The sequence below is a fragment of the Haematobia irritans genome, chromosome 5, assembly GCF_050003625.1.
Source record: "Haematobia irritans isolate KBUSLIRL chromosome 5, ASM5000362v1, whole genome shotgun sequence".
Taxonomy (NCBI): domain Eukaryota; kingdom Metazoa; phylum Arthropoda; class Insecta; order Diptera; family Muscidae; genus Haematobia; species Haematobia irritans.
The window spans coordinates 33,028,093-33,043,058 of record NC_134401.1 but is presented as its reverse complement, the minus strand read 5'-3'; the positions used below and the strand labels follow the sequence as shown (position 1 = coordinate 33,043,058).

At 32.6% G+C, this 14,966-nt stretch overlaps 14 non-coding genes and 2 pseudogenes across 14 annotated transcripts; 1 reads left to right on the top strand and 15 right to left on the bottom strand.

Annotated features, from left to right (window-relative positions):
* Window positions 1–491: 491 nt before the first annotated feature.
* Window positions 492–610, bottom strand: LOC142242043 (5S ribosomal RNA). The gene has a single exon (XR_012723932.1). It is a non-coding gene; the product is annotated as a 5S ribosomal RNA (ribosomal RNA).
* An 875-nt stretch (window positions 611–1,485) lies between these two features.
* LOC142242125 (5S ribosomal RNA) lies at window positions 1,486–1,604 on the bottom strand (annotated as a pseudogene).
* A 561-nt stretch (window positions 1,605–2,165) lies between these two features.
* Window positions 2,166–2,284, bottom strand: LOC142242116 (5S ribosomal RNA; annotated as a pseudogene).
* A 2,570-nt stretch (window positions 2,285–4,854) lies between these two features.
* On the top strand, window positions 4,855–4,926 carry TRNAA-UGC (transfer RNA alanine (anticodon UGC)). The gene has a single exon. It is a non-coding gene; the product is annotated as a tRNA-Ala (tRNA).
* Window positions 4,927–5,122: 196 nt separating this feature from the next.
* On the bottom strand, window positions 5,123–5,241 carry LOC142242238 (5S ribosomal RNA). Its single transcript, XR_012724077.1, has one exon. It is a non-coding gene; the product is annotated as a 5S ribosomal RNA (ribosomal RNA).
* Window positions 5,242–5,647: 406 nt separating this feature from the next.
* Window positions 5,648–5,766, bottom strand: LOC142242089 (5S ribosomal RNA). The gene has a single exon (XR_012723975.1). It is a non-coding gene; the product is annotated as a 5S ribosomal RNA (ribosomal RNA).
* A 1,111-nt stretch (window positions 5,767–6,877) lies between these two features.
* Window positions 6,878–6,996, bottom strand: LOC142242237 (5S ribosomal RNA). Its single transcript, XR_012724076.1, has one exon. It is a non-coding gene; the product is annotated as a 5S ribosomal RNA (ribosomal RNA).
* Window positions 6,997–7,402: 406 nt separating this feature from the next.
* Window positions 7,403–7,521, bottom strand: LOC142242087 (5S ribosomal RNA). Its single transcript, XR_012723974.1, has one exon. It is a non-coding gene; the product is annotated as a 5S ribosomal RNA (ribosomal RNA).
* Window positions 7,522–8,641: 1,120 nt separating this feature from the next.
* Window positions 8,642–8,760, bottom strand: LOC142242042 (5S ribosomal RNA). The gene has a single exon (XR_012723931.1). It is a non-coding gene; the product is annotated as a 5S ribosomal RNA (ribosomal RNA).
* A 406-nt stretch (window positions 8,761–9,166) lies between these two features.
* On the bottom strand, window positions 9,167–9,285 carry LOC142242086 (5S ribosomal RNA). The gene has a single exon (XR_012723973.1). It is a non-coding gene; the product is annotated as a 5S ribosomal RNA (ribosomal RNA).
* A 1,120-nt stretch (window positions 9,286–10,405) lies between these two features.
* LOC142242236 (5S ribosomal RNA) lies at window positions 10,406–10,524 on the bottom strand. Its single transcript, XR_012724075.1, has one exon. It is a non-coding gene; the product is annotated as a 5S ribosomal RNA (ribosomal RNA).
* Window positions 10,525–10,930: 406 nt separating this feature from the next.
* LOC142242085 (5S ribosomal RNA) lies at window positions 10,931–11,049 on the bottom strand. The gene has a single exon (XR_012723972.1). It is a non-coding gene; the product is annotated as a 5S ribosomal RNA (ribosomal RNA).
* A 1,120-nt stretch (window positions 11,050–12,169) lies between these two features.
* On the bottom strand, window positions 12,170–12,288 carry LOC142242235 (5S ribosomal RNA). The gene has a single exon (XR_012724074.1). It is a non-coding gene; the product is annotated as a 5S ribosomal RNA (ribosomal RNA).
* Window positions 12,289–12,694: 406 nt separating this feature from the next.
* LOC142242084 (5S ribosomal RNA) lies at window positions 12,695–12,813 on the bottom strand. Its single transcript, XR_012723971.1, has one exon. It is a non-coding gene; the product is annotated as a 5S ribosomal RNA (ribosomal RNA).
* A 1,120-nt stretch (window positions 12,814–13,933) lies between these two features.
* LOC142242041 (5S ribosomal RNA) lies at window positions 13,934–14,052 on the bottom strand. Its single transcript, XR_012723930.1, has one exon. It is a non-coding gene; the product is annotated as a 5S ribosomal RNA (ribosomal RNA).
* Window positions 14,053–14,458: 406 nt separating this feature from the next.
* LOC142242083 (5S ribosomal RNA) lies at window positions 14,459–14,577 on the bottom strand. Its single transcript, XR_012723970.1, has one exon. It is a non-coding gene; the product is annotated as a 5S ribosomal RNA (ribosomal RNA).
* Window positions 14,578–14,966: the final 389 nt, after the last annotated feature.

Below are 14,966 nucleotides of genomic sequence, written 5' to 3'. Positions count from 1 at the left end.
TGAAATCAATTGTTTACAAATGCAATACTTTTCGTAATAAAAATTATAGGATATCATCATACATAGTAAATGTTCTCACACTCAAAAATAAATTTTGACATCCCCTTAAAGATTTTGTGTGAATTTCGAGATAAAAATGAGGCTTCTTTTAAATAATGAAATATTTTAGGGACATAAAAAATAAAATTGAAATTAGGATACAGATCTCACACACAGAAAAAATATGATCAAATGAACATAACGACAATTTCAAATTGGTGTTAAAGGTGAAAAGTTTTGGACAGACGATCGAGGCGTAACATAGCATTAGAAATTAATGGAATGATTCAACATATCAACCCATACAAATTATTTTGATAATTTTCAATTGAAGAGTGCATCCATTTAATTTCTTTTTTTTTTTCAAAAAGCTAAAAATACAGAATATATTTGTTATTTGCAACGAATGTTAAAAAGAAATAGCAAACTTGGTAATGTAAAAAGTTGGACAATGCCAACAACACGCGGTGTTCCCAAGCGGTCCTCCATCTAAGTACTAACCGCGCCCGACGCTGCTTAATTTCGGTGATCGGACGAGAACCGATGTACTCAGCGTGGTATGGTCGTTGGCGAAAGAACACTGACTAGTTGACAACATATCATCAATTACCGGAATGCAATAAGTTCAGTTGGAATTGAATGATAAGCACATAAGAAACGAATAATAACACTTGCACTTATTTTGAGTACCGATGTACCCAGCGTGGTATGGTCGTTGGTGAAAGAATACGGACTATTTGACTTGATATCATCAACCATACTATGGAATTAGGTTGATTGCAATCGAATTGATTGACAAGTTTTTATTTTGGTGGTTTTTTACAACAAAAATATATATATATATATATATATATATATATATATATATATATATATATATATATATATATATATATATATATATATATATATATATATATATATATATATATATATATATATATATATATATATATATTATATATATATATATATATATATATATATATATATATATATATATATATATATATATATATATATATATATCACCGAGATTAAGCAGCGTCGGGCGCGGTTAGTACTTAGATGGAGGACCGCTTGGGAACACCGCGTGTTGTTGGCATCATCCAACATTTTATATTAATTTCTATGGCTTTGAAACCATCTTGTAAGCTTTAGTGTTCTCCGGTTTTGTTTAAAATTTTGCTAATTATAATATATATATATATATATATATATATATATATATATATATATATATATATATATATATATATATATATATATATATATATATATATATATATATATATATATATATATATATATATATATATATATATATATATATATATATATATATATATATATATATAATTAGCAAAATTTTAAACAAAACCGGAGAACACTAAAGCTTACAAGATGGTTTCAAAGCCATAGAAATTAATATAAAATGTTGGATGCTGCCAACAACACGCGGTGTTCCCAAGCGGTCCTCCATCTAAGTACTAACCGCGCCCGACGCTGCTTAATCTCGGTGATCGGACGAGAACCGATGTACTCAGCTTGGTATGGTAATTGGCGAAAGAACACTAACTACTTGACAACATATCATCAATTAGCGAAATACAATAAGTTCAGTTGGAATTGAATGATAAGCACATAAGAAACGAATAATAACACTTGCACTTATTTTGAGTACCAATGTACTCAGCGTGGTATGATGGTCGTTGGCAAGGGAACACTGACTATTTAACTTTATTTGAAATCGCGTGGCCTGGTAATGTGTTTTTATTTTGACGCTACGGTTACGTGTATTGTTATTAGCCAAAAGAAACAAAGATGAAACCGGTAATGACAATAGTGCCAATTTATACTTATAAAACGTTTTAAATATTTTACATAATAAATAAATTGGTCAACATTTCATTCTATACGAATATGTTTATATTTTTATATGAAAAAGTACATTTATTACCAATTTCTTTGATAAACTGGCAAAAAAAAACGAACAAATGGTTGTCGCCATTTAAAAAGAATGTGAAATAAATATTAGCTCAAATAAGTAAGTACATAGGTACAATAATTGTTTTGAACATTAAATAATGACGAAACTATAGAAATTAGTATAAAAAGTTGGAAGATGCCAACAATACGCGGTGTTCCCAAGCGGTCCACCATCTAAGTACTAACCGCGCCCGACGCTGCTTAATTTTGGTGATCGGACGAGAACCGATGTACTCAGCGTGGTATGGTCGTTGGCTGAAGAACACTGACTAGTTGACAACATATCATGAATTAGCGGAATGCAATAAGTTCAGTTGGAATTGAAGCAACATAAGAAACGAATAATAACACTTGCACTTATATGTAGTTTTCAACTTTTCCAAGCCATTAAATTATAATAAAAGAAATAATTGATTCAAATGACATTCTACAATTAGTATATTTCAAAATTTGTGTGCAAAATTTATTTACAACGAATGTATTCAAAATATTAGCAAAGTTAGATATTGCAACCGTAATAGGTACCTTTTACGAATTTTTGGTTTGGTTGTATAACAATTCACCATGTAATATATCATTATTAGGGATCTATAAATCGATGATTCGAAAGAAAATCTAGAAAAGGCAAAATCGACTGTTAGTCTTAAAAATAATCGCAAAATCAATTTTGGACATTCCACTATTTTTTTTTTTACTATCAAAAATCGATATTGAACCATATACTTAGGGATGCCAGACGTGCTCTTTTAAAGAGCACATGTGCACTTTTTTACAGAATGTGCTCTTAAAAAAGATAGGCTAAAATAGCACCCAAAAGTGCTCAATTTTTAGTTAAGTACTCTTTATGTGATCTTTTTATGCATCACAACAAATATTACCCCAAAGCGATTCAATAAATAGTAAAGTTAAACTGAACATACGTAAATGTCACACTACGAGATTTTCCTACGCCGTTATTTTCAATTCAATAGTGTTTTACTTTATATATCAGAGTCGAAGAAGAGCACGCCGATGTTGCTTCTTCACTTTATACTCTGTTCTAAATGTAAACAAACTTCTTTCAATAACATTTTTCACAAAAACACCAAAAAAATGACTTACGAAGTATTGTAAGAAAATAAGCTTTTTGTTATGTTTAAATGAATTATATTTCAATAAATTGGAATTAAGTGTTTTTATTTTATTTGAAAAAGTGTGCTCTTTTTTTCGTATGTGCTCTTTTTATAAGTTGAATGTGCTCTTTTTGCCTCTTCAAAATCTGGCATTCCTAATATATGTACTTACTTATTGAACATAGTACGATTCCCAGAATTGACGTTTCGAAAATTTTGAAGACGGAGTTTTCTTAGGAATTTTATGAAATTTTTAGTATAACTATAGTATGTATCCATAAAAAATTGGTCAGGTCGGTTCATTGACAAGAAAAATCCAAATATCGCGGATGATAAAATGAAAACATCCCCCATCTCGTATTGACAGATAATCGGTTGAAGGTTCACCACATAGTTGTGGCTGTAGTCATTTCAAACCATCGCTTGGGTCATATTTAACTTCTTTGACGTCGTGAAACCATTTCAGAGCTGAGTTTGTCGCTGTCCGTGTCGTAGCAGATGAAGGAATTTGGCTTCATTGGTACACGCCGCATACCAAGGAACAGACGAAACAATGGACCCAGCGAATGAGCTTCGAAAAATACGAATACCATCCGTCAGAAATAAATTGTTTCCCCATATAAAATAGTGATAAAACAATACGGTTAAACAACGGTATTTTGGATAGAGTTGCCAACGCAATACAAACACTATTAGGTGCAAATTTCACAGCCAATATCATATTCATTTGTATTTAATAAAATTAGACGTATAGACTCGGTTCAACAGGAACAAACATTTTTGTTCTCTCATCAACTTCAATTTTTAATGTTTTTGCACCGAAAGTATTCGTAGTTTTGCATACCTAAATTGAAATTAACCACCAAATGTGCAGACTAATGTTCATACATTGTGTATCATTTCAATAAGTTCTTTAAATTAAATGATTGTGAAAAGTGAATAAAAAATATTGAAAATGCATATCTGTTAAACAACGACATAGAGCTGCCACCTTCGTGTGCAAAATGCAAAATAAATAAACATGTTGGAGATAAAACTTGAACTTTTGCAACTAGCACCCTTTATATATAAAGGTAGGTATTAAGTTCGAGTTTAGCCGCTAAAATCGTCATTTTTTCACGATTACTTTTCTTTAATAATCCATTTTAAGGAATACAAACTTTGTGAAAATGTGCTTTGGGCTATCCCCCATCAAATTATAATGAAATCTGCAACAAATATGTATAATTTTATGTCTTTTTTTTTACTGATTTAGTTTTCACTTTAGCGAAAAAATTACGATTTTAGCGGCTAAACTCGAACTTAATACTCACTTTAAAGGTGAGTACTATGTTCGGATTTTTCACCAAAACACTAAACTAAAAGTACAAAAATATGTATGAAGACGATTTTATATTGATCAAGTCTTACCAAATAATGGAAGGAAAAGATCAAAGGAATTGATTGCAAATAATTTTATATTTCTATATTAATTAATTAAAAAAAGTAACCGTGAAAACAAGCTGGTTTTCAGCTTGAAAACTGAACATAGTACTCAGCTTAACATACATATATATCATACATTTTCTCACTGAGCATGACAACAATACCCATCAATCGAGTACAAACCACCACCAATAAAAGTACCACCACCGTCGATTGCTTAAAAATCAAGTCAAATATCTCTGTGAATACAAGTACAGCTACCTGCAGCTTTGACAAGTGAAAGAATCGTGGGGATGTAGCTCAGTGGTAGAGCGTTCGCTTTGCATGTGAAAGGCCCCGGGTTCGATCCCCGGCATCTCCAAGTATTTTTTGTATTTTTAAGTACCAATTGTCAACATTTTATAAAAGACATTGTCAAAAAAATTCAAAAGTTTTAAAATTTTATGTGAAAACTCCGAAGATTGTTGTTGCTATTTACATCGCATGTTATTGCAGAAAATACAAAACTTGGTTGTAGTTCTAATCATTATATTTATATAGAAAAAAAAGTTGGGCAATGCCAACAACACGCGGTGTTCCCAAGCGGTCCCCCATCTAAGTACTAACCGCGCCCGACGCTGCTTAATTTCGGTGATCGGACGAGAACCGATGTACTCAGCGTGGTATGGTCGTTGGCAAATGAACACTGACTATTTAACTTTATTTGAAATCGCGTGGCTTGGTAATGTGTTTTTATTTTGACGCTACGGTTACGTGTATTGTTATTAGCCAAAAGAAACAAAGACGAAACCGGTAATGACAATAGTGCCAATTTATACTTATCAAACGTTTTAAATATTTTACACAATAAATAAATTGGTCAACATTTCATTCTATACGAATATGTTTATATTTTTATATGAAAAAGTACATTTATTACCAATTTCATTACCAACTGGCAAAAAAACGAACAAATGGTTGTCGCCATTTAAAAAGAATGTGAAATAAATATTAGCTCAAATAAGTAAGTACATAGGTACAATAATTGTTTTGAACATTAAATAATGACGAAACCATAGAAATTAGCATAAAAAGTTGGAAGATGCCAACAACACGCGGTGTTCCCAAGCGGTCCACCATCTAAGTACTAACCGCGCCCGACGCTGCTTAATTTCGGTGATCGGACGAGAACCGATGTACTCAGCGTGGTATGGTCGTTGGCGAAAGAACCATGACTATTTGGTATCATCAATTCGAATTGAATGACTTTGTAAGTTTTAATTTACTTCGTAGATGAGGTTGATGCGAAGAATTTATTATTTGTAAATCTTCTATTTATCAATATTTCCAAGTCATTAAATAATTATGAGAGAACTTATTGATTCAAAATATCATTTCTCAATAAGAATTATTCAAAACGTGTTTACAAAAAGTATTTACAACAAATGTATACAAAATATTAGGAAAATAATGCATTGCAACCGTAAGAGGTACTTATTACGAATTTTTGTGTATCGATATTTATCAAGTCATGCGAAGAAGTCCAAGATCTTTGTCTGCTGAAGTTGCCAAATCGAAAAATGACGAAGTGCCACTCTCTTTAAATTGATTTGACGAAAGTCTGTACTACTTCTTCAACAAGTACGTCGTTTCCTAAGCCTATGACATCAAAAGCAGATAATCAATCATCTGAGAAAACATTTAGTGTATGCTGAAATAGCAAGGCATCCTTATGTAATTGCGATCAATCGAAACGATCATGTCATTCATTAAATCGATCGTATCTCTAATGCAAAGATAAAATATTCTAGAAATAATAATAAAGCAGTAATATCGTTAAAATAGTATTACATCATTATCATGTAGCCGGGTAAATAGAGCAACTGCTTTAAATGGACGTGAAAAATATTTTATCTTTCCAAATGGTACCCACTGCCGGATGAAATACAATCTTCTAAAAAGGTTTAAGTAACTTTTAATCTAGTTGTAAAAGTCTACTTTGTATGTGTCTAGCATGCGTCAGAAATAAATAGGGTGATATTGAATACGCAATATCTGGCAAAGACAATATGTATGGACAAAGGCAACATGAATGGATACCTGCAAAACTTCGTGACCCTGAATCTAACCAAATACGAAGTATTGTTCAGAATTTATATGAAAATGCACACCAATTACCCCTTTCTCAAGAAAAACATAAATAAACTAATAAACTGCATATTTTGTTGCTAATTACATACGATATTTAAGAAGAAATAGGCCTAATTGTGTTCAACACTAACCCATACGACGTAGTGTCAATAAGCTAAAAATAAAATAAAAGAGTTGAACAATGCCAACAACACGCGGTGTTCCCAAGCGGTCCCCCATCTAAGTACTAACCGCGCCCGACGCTGCTTAATTTCGGTGATCGGACGAGAACCGATGTACTCAGCGTGGTATGGTCGTTGGCAAATGAACACTGACTATTTAACTTTATTTGAAATCGCGTGGCTTGGTAATGTGTTTTTATTTTGACGCTACGGTTACGTGTATTGTTATTAGCCAAAAGAAACAAAGACGAAACCGGTAATGACAATAGTGCCAATTTATACTTATCAAACGTTTTAAATATTTTACACAATAAATAAATTGGTCAACATTTCGTTCTATACGAATATGTTTAGATTTTTATATGAAAAAGTACATTTATTACCAATTTCATTACCAACTGGCAAAAAAACGAACAAATGGTTGTCGCCATTTAAAAAGAATGTGAAATAAATATTAGCTCAAATAAGTAAGTACATAGGTACAATAATTGTTTTGAACATTAAATAATGACGAAACCATAGAAATTAGCATAAAAAGTTGGAAGATGCCAACAACACGCGGTGTTCCCAAGCGGTCCACCATCTAAGTACTAACCGCGCCCGACGCTGCTTAATTTCGGTGATCGGACGAGAACCGATGTACTCAGCGTGGTATGGTCGTTGGCGAAAGAACCATGACTATTTGGTATCATCAATTCGAATTGAATGACTTTGTAAGTTTTAATTTACTTCGTAGATGAGGTTGATGCGAAGAATTTATTATTTGTAAATCTTCTATTTATCAATATTTCCAAGTCATTAAATAATTATGAGAGAACTTATTGATTCAAAATATCATTTCTCAATAAGAATTATTCAAAACGTGTTTACAAAAAGTATTTACAACAAATGTATACAAAATATTAGGAAAATAATGCATTGCAACCGTAAGAGGTACTTATTACGAATTTTTGTGTATCGATATTTATCAAGTCATGCGAAGAAGTCCAAGATCTTTGTCTGCTGAAGTTGCCAAATCGAAAAATGACGAAGTGCCACTCTCTTTAAATCGATTTGACGAAAGTCTGTACTACTTCTTCAACAAGTACGTCGTTTCCTAAGCCTATGACATCAAAAGCAGATAATCAATCATCTGAGAAAACATTTAGTGTATGCTGAAATAGCAAGGCATCCTTATGTAATTGCGATCAATCGAAACGATCATGTCATTCATTAAATCGATCGTATCTCTAATGCAACGATAAAATATTCTAGAAATAATAATAAAGCAGTAATATCGTTAAAATAGTATTACATCATTATCATGTAGCCGGGTAAATAGAGCAACTGCTTTAAATGGACGTGAAAAATATTTTATCTTGCCAAATGGTACCCACTGCCGGATGAAATACAATCTTCTAAAAAGGTTTAAGTAACTTTTAATCTAGTTGTAAAAGTCTACTTTGTATGTGTCTAGCATGCGTCAGAAATAAATAGGGTGATATTGAATACGCAATATCTGGCAAAGACAATATGTATGGACAAAGGCAACATGAATGGATACCTGCAAAACTTCGTGACCCTGAATCTAACCAAATACGAAGTATTGTTCAGAATTTATATGAAAATGCACACCAATTACCCCTTTCTCAAGAAAAACATAAATAAACTAATAAACTGCATATTTTGTTGCTAATTACACCAAATGTATACGATATTTAAGAAGAAATAGGCCTAATTGTGTTCAACACTAACCCATACGACGTAGTGTCAATACGCTAAAAATAAAATAAAAGAGTTGAACAATGCCAACAACACGCGGTGTTCCCAAGCGGTCCTCCATCTAAGTACTAACCGCGCCCGACGCTGCTTAATTTCGGTGATCGGACGAGAACCGATGTACTCAGCGTGGTATGGTCGTTGGCAAATGAACACTGACTATTTAACTTTATTTGAAATCGCGTGGCTTGGTAATGTGTTTTTATTTTGACGCTACGGTTACGTGTATTGTTATTAGCCAAAAGAAACAAAGACGAAACCGGTAATGACAATAGTGCCAATTTATACTTATCAAACGTTTTAAATATTTTACACAATAAATAAATTGGTCAACATTTCGTTCTATACGAATATGTTTAGATTTTTATATGAAAAAGTACATTTATTACCAATTTCATTACCAACTGGCAAAAAAACGAACAAATGGTTGTCGCCATTTAAAAAGAATGTGAAATAAATATTAGCTCAAATAAGTAAGTACATAGGTACAATAATTGTTTTGAACATTAAATAATGACGAAACCATAGAAATTAGCATAAAAAGTTGGAAGATGCCAACAACACGCGGTGTTCCCAAGCGGTCCACCATCTAAGTACTAACCGCGCCCGACGCTGCTTAATTTCGGTGATCGGACGAGAACCGATGTACTCAGCGTGGTATGGTCGTTGGCGAAAGAACCATGACTATTTGGTATCATCAATTCGAATTGAATGACTTTGTAAGTTTTAATTTACTTCGTAGATGAGGTTGATGCGAAGAATTTATTATTTGTAAATCTTCTATTTATCAATATTTCCAAGTCATTAAATAATTATGAGAGAACTTATTGATTCAAAATATCATTTCTCAATAAGAATTATTCAAAACGTGTTTACAAAAAGTATTTACAACAAATGTATACAAAATATTAGGAAAATAATGCATTGCAACCGTAAGAGGTACTTATTACGAATTTTTGTGTATCGATATTTATCAAGTCATGCGAAGAAGTCCAAGATCTTTGTCTGCTGAAGTTGCCAAATCGAAAAATGACGAAGTGCCACTCTCTTTAAATTGATTTGACGAAAGTCTGTACTACTTCTTCAACAAGTACGTCGTTTCCTAAGCCTATGACATCAAAAGCAGATAATCAATCATCTGAGAAAACATTTAGTGTATGCTGAAATAGCAAGGCATCCTTATGTAATTGCGATCAATCGAAACGATCATGTCATTCATTAAATCGATCGTATCTCTAATGCAAAGATAAAATATTCTAGAAATAATAATAAAGCAGTAATATCGTTAAAATAGTATTACATCATTATCATGTAGCCGGGTAAATAGAGCAACTGCTTTAAATGGACGTGAACAATATTTTATCTTTCCAAATGGTACCCACTGCCGGATGAAATACAATCTTCTAAAAAGGTTTAAGTAACTTTTAATCTAGTTGTAAAAGTCTACTTTGTATGTGTCTAGCATGCGTCAGAAATAAATAGGGTGATATTGAATACGCAATATCTGGCAAAGACAATATGTATGGACAAAGGCAACATGAATGGATACCTGCAAAACTTCGTGACCCTGAATCTAACCAAATACGAAGTATTGTTCAGAATTTATATGAAAATGCACACCAATTACCCCTTTCTCAAGAAAAACATAAATAAACTAATAAACTGCATATTTTGTTGCTAATTACACCAAATGTATACGATATTTAAGAAGAAATAGGCCTAATTGTGTTCAACACTAACCCATACGACGTAGTGTCAATAAGCTAAAAATAAAATAAAAGAGTTGAACAATGCCAACAACACGCGGTGTTCCCAAGCGGTCCCCCATCTAAGTACTAACCGCGCCCGACGCTGCTTAATTTCGGTGATCGGACGAGAACCGATGTACTCAGCGTGGTATGGTCGTTGGCAAATGAACACTGACTATTTAACTTTATTTGAAATCGCGTGGCTTGGTAATGTGTTTTTATTTTGACGCTACGGTTACGTGTATTGTTATTAGCCAAAAGAAACAAAGACGAAACCGGTAATGACAATAGTGCCAATTTATACTTATCAAACGTTTTAAATATTTTACACAATAAATAAATTGGTCAACATTTCGTTCTATACGAATATGTTTAGATATTTATATGAAAAAGTACATTTATTACCAATTTCATTACCAACTGGCAAAAAAACGAACAAATGGTTGTCGCCATTTAAAAAGAATGTGAAATAAATATTAGCTCAAATAAGTAAGTACATAGGTACAATAATTGTTTTGAACATTAAATAATGACGAAACCATAGAAATTAGCATAAAAAGTTGGAAGATGCCAACAACACGCGGTGTTCCCAAGCGGTCCACCATCTAAGTACTAACCGCGCCCGACGCTGCTTAATTTCGGTGATCGGACGAGAACCGATGTACTCAGCGTGGTATGGTCGTTGGCGAAAGAACCATGACTATTTGGTATCATCAATTCGAATTGAATGACTTTGTAAGTTTTAATTTACTTCGTAGATGAGGTTGATGCGAAGAATTTATTATTTGTAAATCTTCTATTTATCAATATTTCCAAGTCATTAAATAATTATGAGAGAACTTATTGATTCAAAATATCATTTCTCAATAAGAATTATTCAAAACGTGTTTACAAAAAGTATTTACAACAAATGTATACAAAATATTAGGAAAATAATGCATTGCAACCGTAAGAGGTACTTATTACGAATTTTTGTGTATCGATATTTATCAAGTCATGCGAAGAAGTCCAAGATCTTTGTCTGCTGAAGTTGCCAAATCGAAAAATGACGAAGTGCCACTCTCTTTAAATCGATTTGACGAAAGTCTGTACTACTTCTTCAACAAGTACGTCGTTTCCTAAGCCTATGACATCAAAAGCAGATAATCAATCATCTGAGAAAACATTTAGTGTATGCTGAAATAGCAAGGCATCCTTATGTAATTGCGATCAATCGAAACGATCATGTCATTCATTAAATCGATCGTATCTCTAATGCAACGATAAAATATTCTAGAAATAATAATAAAGCAGTAATATCGTTAAAATAGTATTACATCATTATCATGTAGCCGGGTAAATAGAGCAACTGCTTTAAATGGACGTGAAAAATATTTTATCTTGCCAAATGGTACCCACTGCCGGATGAAATACAATCTTCTAAAAAGGTTTAAGTAACTTTTAATCTAGTTGTAAAAGTCTACTTTGTATGTGTCTAGCATGCGTCAGAAATAAATAGGGTGATATTGAATACGCAATATCTGGCAAAGACAATATGTATGGACAAAGGCAACATGAATGGATACCTGCAAAACTTCGTGACCCTGAATCTAACCAAATACGAAGTATTGTTCAGAATTTATATGAAAATGCACACCAATTACCCCTTTCTCAAGAAAAACATAAATAAACTAATAAACTGCATATTTTGTTGCTAATTACACCAAATGTATACGATATTTAAGAAGAAATAGGCCTAATTGTGTTCAACACTAACCCATACGACGTAGTGTCAATAAGCTAAAAATAAAATAAAAGAGTTGAACAATGCCAACAACACGCGGTGTTCCCAAGCGGTCCCCCATCTAAGTACTAACCGCGCCCGACGCTGCTTAATTTCGGTGATCGGACGAGAACCGATGTACTCAGCGTGGTATGGTCGTTGGCAAATGAACACTGACTATTTAACTTTATTTGAAATCGCGTGGCTTGGTAATGTGTTTTTATTTTGACGTTACGGTTACGTGTATTGTTATTAGCCAAAAGAAACAAAGACGAAACCGGTAATGACAATAGTGCCAATTTATACTTATCAAACGTTTTAAATATTTTACACAATAAATAAATTGGTCAACATTTCGTTCTATACGAATATGTTTAGATTTTTATATGAAAAAGTACATTTATTACCAATTTCATTACCAACTGGCAAAAAAACGAACAAATGGTTGTCGCCATTTAAAAAGAATGTGAAATAAATATTAGCTCAAATAAGTAAGTACATAGGTACAATAATTGTTTTGAACATTAAATAATGACGAAACCATAGAAATTAGCATAAAAAGTTGGAAGATGCCAACAACACGCGGTGTTCCCAAGCGGTCCACCATCTAAGTACTAACCGCGCCCGACGCTGCTTAATTTCGGTGATCGGACGAGAACCGATGTACTCAGCGTGGTATGGTCGTTGGCGAAAGAACCATGACTATTTGGTATCATCAATTCGAATTGAATGACTTTGTAAGTTTTAATTTACTTCGTAGATGAGGTTGATGCGAAGAATTTATTATTTGTAAATCTTCTATTTATCAATATTTCCAAGTCATTAAATAATTATGAGAGAACTTATTGATTCAAAATATCATTTCTCAATAAGAATTATTCAAAACGTGTTTACAAAAAGTATTTACAACAAATGTATACAAAATATTAGGAAAATAATGCATTGCAACTGTAAGAGGTACTTATTACGAATTTTTGTGTATCGATATTTATCAAGTCATGCGAAGAAGTCCAAGATCTTTGTCTGCTGAAGTTGCCAAATCGAAAAATGACGAAGTGCCACTCTCTTTAAATTGATTTGACGAAAGTCTGTACTACTTCTTCAACAAGTACGTCGTTTCCTAAGCCTATGACATCAAAAGCAGATAATCAATCATCTGAGAAAACATTTAGTGTATGCTGAAATAGCAAGGCATCCTTATGTAATTGCGATCAATCGAAACGATCATGTCATTCATTAAATCGATCGTATCTCTAATGCAACGATAAAATATTCTAGAAATAATAATAAAGCAGTAATATCGTTAAAATAGTATTACATCATTATCATGTAGCCGGGTAAATAGAGCAACTGCTTTAAATGGACGTGAAAAATATTTTATCTTGCCAAATGGTACCCACTGCCGGATGAAATACAATCTTCAAAAAAGGTTTAAGTAACTTTTAATCTAGTTGTAAAAGTCTACTTTGTATGTGTCTAGCATGCGTCAGAAATAAATAGGGTGATATTGAATACGCAATATCTGGCAAAGACAATATGTATGGACAAAGGCAACATGAATGGATACCTGCAAAACTTCGTGACCCTGAATCTAACCAAATACGAAGTATTGTTCAGAATTTATATGAAAATGCACACCAATTACCCCTTTCTCAAGAAAAACATAAATAAACTAATAAACTGCATATTTTGTTGCTAATTACACCAAATGTATACGATATTTAAGAAGAAATAGGCCTAATTGTGTTCAACACTAACCCATACGACGTAGTGTCAATACGCTAAAAATAAAATAAAAGAGTTGAACAATGCCAACAACACGCGGTGTTCCCAAGCGGTCCTCCATCTAAGTACTAACCGCGCCCGACGCTGCTTAATTTCGGTGATCGGACGAGAACCGATGTACTCAGCGTGGTATGGTCGTTGGCAAATGAACACTGACTATTTAACTTTATTTGAAATCGCGTGGCTTGGTAATGTGTTTTTATTTTGACGCTACGGTTACGTGTATTGTTATTAGCCAAAAGAAACAAAGACGAAACCGGTAATGACAATAGTGCCAATTTATACTTATCAAACGTTTTAAATATTTTACACAATAAATAAATTGGTCAACATTTCGTTCTATACGAATATGTTTAGATTTTTATATGAAAAAGTACATTTATTACCAATTTCATTACCAACTGGCAAAAAAACGAACAAATGGTTGTCGCCATTTAAAAAGAATGTGAAATAAATATTAGCTCAAATAAGTAAGTACATAGGTACAATAATTGTTTTGAACATTAAATAATGACGAAACCATAGAAATTAGCATAAAAAGTTGGAAGATGCCAACAACACGCGGTGTTCCCAAGCGGTCCACCATCTAAGTACTAACCGCGCCCGACGCTGCTTAATTTCGGTGATCGGACGAGAACCGATGTACTCAGCGTGGTATGGTCGTTGGCGAAAGAACCATGACTATTTGGTATCATCAATTCGAATTTAATGACTTTGTAAGTTTTAATTTACTTCGTAGATGAGGTTGATGCGAAGAATTTATTATTTGTAAATCTTCTATTTATCAATATTTCCAAGTCATTAAATAATTATGAGAGAACTTATTGATTCAAAATATCATTTCTCAATAAGAATTATTCAAAACGTGTTTACAAAAAGTATTTACAACAAATGTATACAAAATATTAGGAAAATAATGCATTGCAACCGTAAGAGGTACTTATTACGAATTTTTGTGTATCGATATTTATCAAGTCATGCGAAGAAGTCCAAGATCTTTGTCTGCTGAAGTTGCCAAATCGAAAAATGACGAAGTGCCACTCTCTTTAAATTGATT